The sequence below is a fragment of the Sapajus apella genome, unplaced genomic scaffold (assembly GCF_009761245.1).
Source record: "Sapajus apella isolate SASKATOON/1434 unplaced genomic scaffold, GSC_monkey_1.0 scaffold15, whole genome shotgun sequence".
NCBI classification, from domain to species: domain Eukaryota; kingdom Metazoa; phylum Chordata; class Mammalia; order Primates; family Cebidae; genus Sapajus; species Sapajus apella.
Window position 1 is genome coordinate 19159119 of NW_022436955.1, and position 11416 is coordinate 19170534.

Here is an 11416-nt window from a genome sequence, read left to right on the forward strand (position 1 = left end):
ACTGTTAATAACTGCTTTTTTTTTTTTTTTTGAGACAGGGTCTTGCTCTGTTTCCCAGGCTGGAGTGCAGTCATGTGATTTCGGCTCACTGCACCCTCTGCGTCCTGGGTTCAAGCGATTCTCCTGCCTCAGCCTCCCAAGTAGCTGAGACTGAAGGCATGGGCTACCATGCCTGGCTAATTTTTTTTTTTTTTTTTTGTATTTTTAGTAGAGATGGGGTTTTACCATGTTAGTCAGGCTGGTCTTGAACTCCTAACCTCAAATGATCTGCCTGGCTTGACCTCCCAAAGTGTTGGGATTACGGGCCTAAGCCACTGAGCCTGGTCAAGAACTGCTTTTATTTGGGATGAAATGAGAAGACATTAGAGGGCTTGGAGACAGGAAGGGCATGATCTGACTTAGGTTTTAGAAGGATCACTTCAATGTCTGTGTTAAAATTAGATGGGAACAGCAAGGTTTGGAAACAGGAGAACTTTTGAGAGATTCTTGCGATAATGCGGAAGAAAAATGATGAAGGCTTGGACCATTGTGGTAGCTATGGAGATAAAGAGAGATTGGTAGATGCTAGATGTGTTTTGAGGAAAGGCATGCTTGCAACACATCTCTTTTACACTTCCTTGATCACAGATGCCTTTTTCCTGGGCTAGGGTCTTTCTATGGACTGCTTTCAATGGCAGGCCACTCTTTATTTTTTAAATTTATGTAAGGTAAATGGCACACAGTTAAAGTGTAAAGTTTTATAAGCTTTTGTTTATACACACACACACTACACACACGAAACCATTGCCGTAATTGAGATAATACACATTTTCATCATTCCCCACCCCAGTTTCATTTTACCCTTTCATATTCCTCACTTACCCCCACAGTGTCTAGGTAACAAGTGATCTGTTTTCTGTCATTATAGATTATCTTGAATTTTCTAAACTTTTATGTAAATGGAATCATGCAGTGTATGTTATTTTTAGAATTTGTATTTAGATACATATAATGTAAAATTTGCCATTTTAACCATTTCAAAGTGTATTTCCCCCTGACAGACCCCAGTGTGCGATGCTCTCCTCCCTGTGTCCATGTGTTCTCATTGTTCAACACCCACCTATGAGTGAGAACATGTGGTGTTTGATTTTCTGTTCTTGTGTCAGTTTGCTGAGAATGATGGTTTCCAGGTTCATCCGTGTCCCTACAAAGGACATGAACTCATTGTTTTTGATGGCTGCATAATATTTCATGGTGTATATGTGTTTTGAGCACTTTTAAATGAACATGATTTGATCCTTCTTAGTACAATTTTATCTTATGTCTTATTTACAAAATATTCAACTGACTAATAATTTCTTGAGTAATTACTGTATTCTAGCTAATTTTTGAGACATTAATCCTTTATTCATAAAGTTTCTATTCTGAGTAGCAGTTAATAAAAAACAGAATAGGAAGAAAAAAAGCAGGACTTCAAAAAGAACATCTTTTGTTTTTGAACAGTGGGGAGAAAGACCAGTGGAACAAATTATTCTGGGAAATCAATGGATCAATTTAACATTGATCCATGATCTCCCTTAAAACCTTTTTTTTTTTTTAAATTGTATTTGGGCTCTGGGGTGCATGTGCATGTCCTGCATCCTGCAGGATTGTTGCATAGGTACATACATGCCATGGTGGTTTGCTGTCTCCATCCCCCTTCCCCTGACCCTGCCCTGTTGCCTACATCAGGCATTTCTCCTGGTGTTATCCCTCCCCCTCCTTCCTACTCCCCTGCTCTCCTTCCCTCCCCTCCCCCCCCCCCCTCCCCTCAACCCCCTGACCTAGCCCTGTGGGTGTTTTTCCCTTCCCTGTGCCTAAGTGTTCTCATTTTTCATCACCCACCTATGTGTGAAAACATGGGGTGTTTGGTTTTCTGTTCTTGTGTCAGTTTGCTGAGAATGATAGTTTCCAGGTTCATCCATGTCTCTACAAAGGACACGAACTCATCGTTTTTTATGGCTTCATAGTATTCCATGGTGTATATGTGCCACATTTTTTTTGTCCAGCCTATCATTGATGGGCATTTGGGTTGGTTCCAGGTCTTTGCTATTGTAAACAGCGCCACAATGAACATACGTGTGCATGTGTCTTTATGATACAACGATTTATAATCCTTTGGGTATATACCCAGTAATGGGATTTCTGGGTCAAATGGAATTTCTATTTCTAGATCCTTGAGGAATTGCCACACTGTCTTCCATAATGGTTGAGCTAGTTTACACTCCCACCAACAGTGAAAGTGTTCCTTTTTTCTCCACATCCTCTCCAGCATCTGTTGTCTGCAGATTTTTTAATGATTGCCATTCTAACTGGCGTGAGATGGTATCTCAATGTGGTTTTGATTTGCATTTCTCTAATGACCAATGATGATCAACATATTTTCATATATTTGTAGACTGCATGTTTGTCTTCTTTTGAAAAGTATCTGTTCATATCCTTCGCCCACTTTTGAATGGATTTGTTTGTTTTTTTTTCCTGTATATCTGCTTTAGTTCTTTGTAGATTCCGAATATTAGCCCTTTGTCTGATGGGTAGATTGAGAAAATTTTTTCCCATTCTGTTGGTTGCTAGTTCACTCTAATGACTGTTTCTTTTGCTGTGCAGAAGCTCTTAAGTTTAATTAGGTCCCATTTGTCTATTTTGTCTTTTGTTGCCATTGCTTTTGCTGTTTTAGTCATGAAGTCCTTGCCCATGCCTATGTCCTGAATTGTTTTGCCTAGGTTTTTCTGTAGCGTTTTTATGGTGTTAGTTCTTTAATCCATCTGTAGTTAATTTTTGTATAAGGTGTAAGGAAAGGGTTCAATTTCAGCTCATTGCAACCTCTGCCTCCAGGGTTCAAGCAATTTTCCTCCCTCAGCCTCCTGAGGAGCTGGGATTACAGGTATCCACTACCATGCCTGGCTAATTTTTGTATGTTTAGTAGTGACGGGTTTCACTATGTTGGCCAGGCTTGTCTTGAACTTCTGACCTCAAGTGATCTGCCTGTGTTGGCCTCCCAAAGTTCTGGGATTACAGGCGTGAGCCACTGCATCCAGCCCTAAACTATTTTTTTACATGTTTTGTTAGATTTATACCTAAACATTTTAGTTTCTAAGCAATTGTATTACATTTTTAAACTTCAGTTTCTGTGTGTTCATTGTTAGTATATAGAAATGCAATCAATTTTTGCATGTTGGTCTTGTATCCTATAACATTGAAAAACTCAAGCAGTGGGTAAAGGGCTTTCTATTCAACAAATGGTGCTGCAACAGCCAGTTAACCACATGCAGAAGATTGAAACTAAACTCTTCCCAAGGAACTTATTACAATCTACACTTAAGAAGTGGGGATATATGCTCCACCTCCTTGAGGACAGAGTATCTACATAAATTATTTGGAATTCGTCAGCATAGAAAGTTTGTCTCTTGTTCCCTATTTATTTAAATACATATATTTATGTATTTAATCAATTATTTATATTAGTGTGCACATGTAGAAATTTAATTTCTATTTTGGGTTATAGTCCAATGGTAACTTAGTTACAGTCAATTCTCATTACTCCTGGTAGTTATGTTCTATAAAGTTGCAGCAAACAAGGATTTTGCAATGAACCGTTGCACCTAGGGAAAATGTGTATATCTCTCACATAGATTTTAATCCTAAATCCTACAAACAATTTATCCTGGTAGAATCTATTTTCTTTTTCTTAAAAAAAGAGACAATAAGGTTCAGAAGTATTAAATGACTTGCAGAGGCTACTCCATTCTCTGGTGACAAAACTGGCCCTCAAACCTGGTCCAACTGGGCCCAGAGGCAGAGCTTCCCTCATTTGCCCCACAGCCCCTGTCGAATCCATCCTCTGGTCATCTCTGCATGAGAGCTGAAACAAGAAGGCAGAGTAGTTGCCTCGATGGACCTCAGCTGGGAACATGCCTTTTGCGTGATTCAAATTTTTAGTGCTCTCTGTATGTCTGTCTGCGAACGGCAATGAAAGTTACACCTGACTACTGGTGTCAGGGTTACAAATAAACTTTAGCAAGTAGGCAAATTCACAAAGACACAATCTGCAAATAATGATCAATTGCTTCTCCCTTCCTTTCCCTTCCTTCTCTTCTCTCCCCTCCCCTCTCCTCCCTCCCCTCCCCTCCCCTTCCCTTCTTCCCTGACGGAGTCGCGCTCTATTGCCCAGGCTGGAGCACAATGGCATGATCTCAGCTCATTGCAACCTCTGCCACCAGGGTTCAGGCAATTCTCCTGTCTCAGCCTCCCGAGTAGCTGGGATTACAGGCACCTGCCACTGCACTTGGCTAATTTTTGTATTTTTAGAAGAGACAGTGTTTCACCATCTTGGCCAGGCTGGTCTTTAGTTTCTCAGGTACATAAAGAAACACATACTCTTGTATTCATAAAGAAATGTAAGGATCAGCCAGTCCACCTTGCAACTCAATGCAGGAGTTCTTTATGTGGTTTTGGACAGGTGCCATACAACCTTGGCCTGCAGTCTTGACAAGGCTATCCTCACACCATTATGTGTAGTTGCCCTTCAGGTTCCACTCAAGGGTCCATCATCAGAGAAGCACTTTCAAACTCTTAGGTTGAGTTCTTCAGTTGATGATGTCATAGCCCTGTGCACCTGTTCTTCAGGGCACACATTCCATGCAGTTTATAGATGTACATTTCTTTTTAACATTATCTGATTAGAATTGTTTCTCCACTAGGGCAAAGGAACTGGGTCTTCTTTTACACACTTTGTTTCTTCAGAAACTGAGTGCGAGCACATAATGACTCATTAATAACTGAATAAGAATAAAGGGATGAATGAGTGAACAGGGAGATCATTACCTCAGAGGACACTATTTTTCATTTTTGAATCACCTACTTATCGCCAGGTGTAGGTAAGATCTAAAGCTCTGTGTCAAAAATGTTATTTTCTGTTTACATATGGATGAGTAAAATCTAAAAGCCTCAATTATTTCAAGGCCCATGTAAGTCAAATCAAGATACCCTGAGGGAAAGAATGATGCTGTACAGAGATCATATTTCAATTTAGAATAAAATATTCACCTATGAGTAACTTAATTATTTGATTATATGGAGATTAGCTGGCTTATAATGCTTCACTTGTTTTCTTGCTGAATATGATTTATATTTCTGATATCTCACTAAAAAATACCCAATATTTTAACTGGATTTGGGAATTTCAAAGAACAGATCCAAATTGGTGAAGTGTGTATTAGACTATAGACAACATCTTTACGTTATCCACCACTAGGGAAAATAATTAGACAATGCATTTATTATGTTTCTTTCTCAACACATTAATTCTTTATACAACAATTCTCTTAATTATTGGACCTCCTCTGCCTTGTGCCAGGGTTCTGTGCTTAACTTTTACTAACTCGAGATATTTCTATGTGAAAATAATTTATGATATTGACTTCATATATTAATAAATGAGCTGGGTGCGGTGGCCCATGCCTGTAATCCCAGTGCTTTGAAAGGCTGAGGTGGCTGGATCACCTGAGGTCAGGAGTTTGAGACAAGCCTGGCCAACATGGTGAAACCCCATCTCTACTAAAAATACAAAAAAAAAAAAAAATTAACTGGGCATGGTGGCTGGCACCTGTAATCCCAGCTACTCGGGAGGCTGCGGCAGGAGAGTTGCTTGTACTCAGGAGATGGAGGTTGCAGTGAGCCAAAATCGTGCCATTGCACTCCAGCCTGGGCAACAAGAGCGAAACTCCAGCTCAATAAATGAGTGAATGAATGAGTGAATGAAAACCTTATAATTTGAGCAGTCTTCAATTTCTGGTAAAATAATTATGACTTCTTCTGGTTACAATAAATATTCTTTTATTTTTGTTGTAATTGTTTACGTGGCCAACATTCCATGTGAAGGAAGCATTATGTAAATAGGAACTCAACAAATAGACGACATTTGTTTTGTGTAAGTAACTATGCCGTGAAAATGTGACCTATCCTAGTTTATGAATCATGGTCGCTTATTGTTGTTACAAACCCCCATTATTATTCCAGAAGTGTTGAAAGAGAGGAAGGAATAGAGGTTAAAAATTGCCTTTATTGCATCTTTGCATTTGGGTACCTGTAAGAGTTGAGGTTTTTAAAAACCATTTTGCCAGCTCATCTTGCTGACATTTTCCTGCCAGTGGATGAAATATATGATACATTGTGTCTCTGCATGTATTTTTGTAAATAATTTTTCTGACAAGGAGACAATGCAAAAACTGAAAAAGTTAAACACATTTTCTTCATCCGAGAGGTGACTCTTCTTCATACCACCTTCCTTTCAGTTGGATATGTAATTTTACCGTATATTTTTGAAGTTTGCCATGCTAAGACCTATCACTCTCTGAAGTCCTCACACATAAAACTTAATCTCTGCTACTTTTATAATTATAGGTGCTCCTCAGTGTACTATTGGGTTACTTTCTAACAAACCCACTGTATGCTGAAAATATTTTAAGTCAAAAGTGCATTCAATACATCTAACCTACTGAACATCCTGTCTTAGCCTAACCCACTTTAAACTTAATTTAAGTGCCCAGAAGGCTTACATTAGCCCACAGTGGGTAAACATCTTCCAACACAAAGTCTACTTTATAATAAAGTGTTGAATATCTCATGTAATTTATTGACTACTATATTGAAAGTAAGAAACAGACTGGTTGTAAGGGTGCTTGAGTATGGTTTCTACAGAATGCATATTGCTTTTGCAGCATTGTAAAGTCAAAATGTCATGAGTTGAACTATCCTAAGTCAGGGATCATCTCTATTTTGTTCTATTGAGTCTATGTTACTTAATAAGAGTAATACCCATCTTCCTTTTTATTAGAAATGTTGCTTTATAGATTTATTCTAGGAGTTCTAATACACAATAATTGATGTTCAAGGAAATGAGGAAGAAAGGAAAATAATAAATTATCAAAGGAATAACATGAAGTCCTCACTGAGAGCAGAAGGACCTAGTTGTTCCTGCTGCCTATGTGCAGCAAGTTCTCAATAAAATGAATAGTAAAGACTCTCATGTAAGCGTTTCATTGATTAAATAGGAGTGCCCAGAAAAGTATCAAAGGAGGAAAAAATGATCCTGAAAAAGAGGAAAAGGAAGAAGAATAATTTCAGAAATCTCAACCACAAAACAGCGTCCCGGGAAATAATTGAATGGTGCCACTATGATTCTGAAGGAGTGGTTTTCAACCTTGAAGTCCCTACTCTAATAAACAAAGTTTCTTACAGAATGAAGATAATATCAAGACATGTAATTACTTAGAAAATGGATGTATCAGATTTATTCTCAGGAACCTGAGACTGTGATCTAACCAAAAAAAAGGCATAAATATGTGGTATACTTGATATGTGAAATATCTTGTCTTTTATATTTGTTATATAAATATGCTTATATTATTTAATTACATATTATATATAGTTATATATCTATTATATAGTTATATATCTATATATAAATGTAATTATATATTTATTATACAAACATTTTATATTTTATAATGTTGTAACATATATACTTTATATATCTTCTATATAATTTATATTTTATTATTTAGCCTGATATGCCAATTAATACATATTCTTATTTATGTTTCTAATATATATTTTATTTTTCATTCTTTCATGTTAATTCTTTAATACATGTTTTTAAAATTACAAAAGTTAAGAATGACAGTCTATTTTGACTTCCTGGGAGTATATTGCAGAAATACTGGTAAATGGAGAAATAATTTAATGATCGTGTTGGAATGAAAGAGAATGAAAAGATATGCCAACTGTTTTGCTTTCTTATCATGACCACCAGAAACATGTCATTCATTAAGGAGAGTATAACTCAACACTCTGACAGCAGAGGAACTATCGTAGGAATTTTTCACACGAAGTGCCTTTAAAAAAGTGAAAATGAGACCAATTCCATCAAAACCAGTGTAAGAAGACAGCAACTGAGAATCAACACATTTCAGTTGATGAAAATTTCTAGCAAAACAATCCCTGAGATAGAATAAAGCTGTACCATCACACTCCAGACTAACATTTGAAAAATTTAAAAAAGAAAACACTTAAAATCAGATATTCGAAACCTGAGATAAAAAATAGACAAAAAGGAAGGATTTTCACCAGAGTCGCCTCAACTTAAGAAAGAAATTAAACCTGACAATGTTGGAAATGGCTAATAAATTACAATGGTCTTAAAAGAGAAAAAAGTTGAATGAGAATTTAGTAAGAGGCATTAAAGAAAGAAAAACAAGAAAATTGAAATTAGAAAAAGGAAGAAGTAAACTGGGTCAGAGAAAAAAAGTGGTTGAAATGAAAAACATTTCTTATATATTTTCTCTATTATCTATTCAATCATCTATCATTTATCTATATATTACGTACATTATATTTTTTTGAATCTTTTCAGAATAGGTTACATGCATCAGGAAACGAGGCTATTTACCCCTTAATACTCCTGTATATATTTCTTATGAAGGAGGATATTTATTTGCACAATCACAGCACAGTAATCAACTACAGTGAATTTAACACCAAACATCCCTGTTACCTTGTCTATAGGTTGTATTCCAATTGCATCTATGGCCCCAATAATATCCAGTTCAGAATGCATTTGTGTCTTTTAGTAATATATAAAAAGACATAAAGGCATTTAATTGTTGTGTCTCTTTTTTAAAATTTTTACTTTAAGTTCTGGGATACATGTGCGGAGCATGCAGGCTTGTAATATAGGTATATATTGTTATGTCTTTTTAGCCTCCTTTAATAAAGAGCTCCTTGGCCTGTGTCTTTCATTAAAAAATACAGGCCAGATATTCTATAGAATATTCTTCAATTTGCATTTCCTTGGTGTTTTCTCATGAATAGATTGAGATTATGATTTTGGACTTGAATACTACGTGAGTGCCATGTTCTCCTTGAGTAGCTACATGGGGAAGCTCGTAATACCACTTTTTGTGCCGGGCTAATTTTGTGTGTGTGTGTTTTAGTAGAACGGGGTTTTACCGTGTTGCCCAGGCTGATCTAGAACTCCTGAGCTCAGGCAATCCATCCACTTCAGCCTCCCAAAGATTCTTTTTTAATAGCAAGAAATATGACCCATGATATGAATGTATTACTCATTTGTTCAATTCTACAATATGCACAAAACAATTCTATTTTGATACTGTCAAAGAATTTTCCAACATGGTTTCACCAGTTAATAACCCCTCCAGCAGTGTGTGGTATTTCTAGTTGCTCTACATCCTTGCCAACATTTTAGGAATGTTAGTATTTTTCTTTTAGCCATTGCAGTCTGTGTACAGTGGTATATCATTGTGGTTTCAATTTTTATTTGCATGTCCTTGATGACTGATGAGGTTTAATATCTGTTTATTTATTTGCCTCTTGAATATTTTTGTTTTGATAAAATACATCTCTACTTTTCTCTTGTGTTGTCTGTGTTTTTGTATTGGCTGAATATACACTACATGGATGTGTTCTCGATGAGTCATTGGTGAGTTTTGTTTGTAAAATATCTTCTGTTTTCTGTTTCTCTAAGCTCAATAATATTTTCTCCTGTATTTTATTGTAAAAATTTTATGACTTTGCCTTTACTATTAAGATCTTCAAAATCTCTTACTGCTTTTTGTGTATTGTGTGAGAAAGGGTCAAGAATCATTTTCTCCACATTGAAATCCAAGTGATATAGCACCTTTTATTGGAAGGGCCATTCTTTCTTGCAATTCACTGAAGTCTCACCTTTGTTAAAATCCATGAGCCCATATTTGTGTAGCTTTGCTTTCGAAGTCTCTTTTCTGTTCGATTGGAATATTTTTTTCTAGTCTGGTGTTATGCCATGTTGTCTTAATTACTGTAGTTTTATGACACATCTTAATATCTAGTAGTGTGAATCCTTTCACTTTCTATCTACAAAATTGTCTTGGGTATTTGTGGGCTTTTACATTTACATATACATTTTAATATCATCTTTTCAATTTCTACAATATAAAAATCCAGCTGGGATTTTCATTTGGATTGCTCTGAATGCATACATCACTTTAGAAGGAATTATTATCTCTATAATATTTTGTCTTGAAATTCATAGACATGTGCCTTGTTTGTTTAGGTCTTTTGTATTTTCTCTCAATTATGTCTTCAATTTTCTGTGACATGTTGAACATATTCTATTTGGCTAATCCCTAAGTATTCTTTATGCTTTTATAACTATCATTTTGAAAACTCGTTTCTATTTCTTTCTGGTGTATAACAATGAAACTTTTTCATACTGACTGTATGTCAACTTTCCAGATTCATTTATTAATTTTTAAGTGCTTTTCAGCTTTTGAGTATGTCATATAAACAACGGTGTTGTCTGTTACTAACTAGAGGTATGTTTACTTTTCCAGTCCCTATGCTTTGGTAGTTTTTTGTTTTTTGTTTTTGAAAAACAACAACAACAACAACAACAACAACAAAAAACCACAGAGCTTTATTGTTCTCAACACCAGCGGCAGCAGTCTCTGTAGGACAGGGGAGTGAGTTCTGTTGACTGACAGGGATAGGTGGCTCCTACTTGCAGGCGATGAGCGGCTTCCGCAGGACCACAATGACTGCGTCCCTGTGCAGGAACATCGTGGAGATGTAGCGGTCTTTGTTGACTGGCTTGGACTTCTTCTTGCCCTTGCCGCTCGTGGGTACCTCAGTCCACATCTCCTTCACGTTCTCCAGCACCATGCTGCAGTGCCCATCGAAGGCCTTCACACGGCCCAGGAGTTTCTTCTTGTTGCGGCAGCTGATGAGCACTTGGGCAGTTGGGTGTTGTTCTTGACGGACTGAGTGAGCACAGAGAGTGGACCCGTGTTAAATTCCTCCTCCTCTGGCTTCTGCAGCTCCTCCGGGGTCATCTCACTCTTGGGCTTGTCGAGGAGGCTCATGTTGGTCACTAAGCTCTCGGTTCACTCCGGTTTCCTCTGCGTTGCTGCTGCCTGAGGCGAGAGAGGCGGTAGTTGTTTTACTTCCTTCCATTCGCAGGCTAGGACCTGAATTACAATGTTGAATAGAAGTGGTGATAGTGGGTACCTTGTCACCTGATCTTAGTAGGTGAGATTTTAGTAATTCACCAAAAAGTATGATGTTTACTGTAGGCATTTTATGAATCCCCAATATCAAATTAATGTTACTTTCTATTTCTACTTTGCCGAATTTTTTTTTTCCAGGTTTTAATATTGTTGTTTCTACCCCAAAATTCATGTGTATTTGGCATCTTGTCACAGGCCATATCTCAGGGGTTTCATAGTCACCCCTAGTTTGGTGATTTTTTAAAAAAATATTTATTATTCTTTAAGTTCTGGAGTACATGTGCAGATCATGCAGGTTTGTTACACAGGTATACAAATGCCATGGTGGAGGTTTG

General features: G+C 37.0%; 1 pseudogene; it reads right to left on the reverse strand.

Moving 5' to 3' along the window:
- Positions 1–10471: 10471 nt before the first annotated feature.
- Positions 10472–11005, reverse strand: LOC116555384 (annotated as a pseudogene).
- Between the last annotated feature and the right edge of the window lie 411 nt (positions 11006–11416).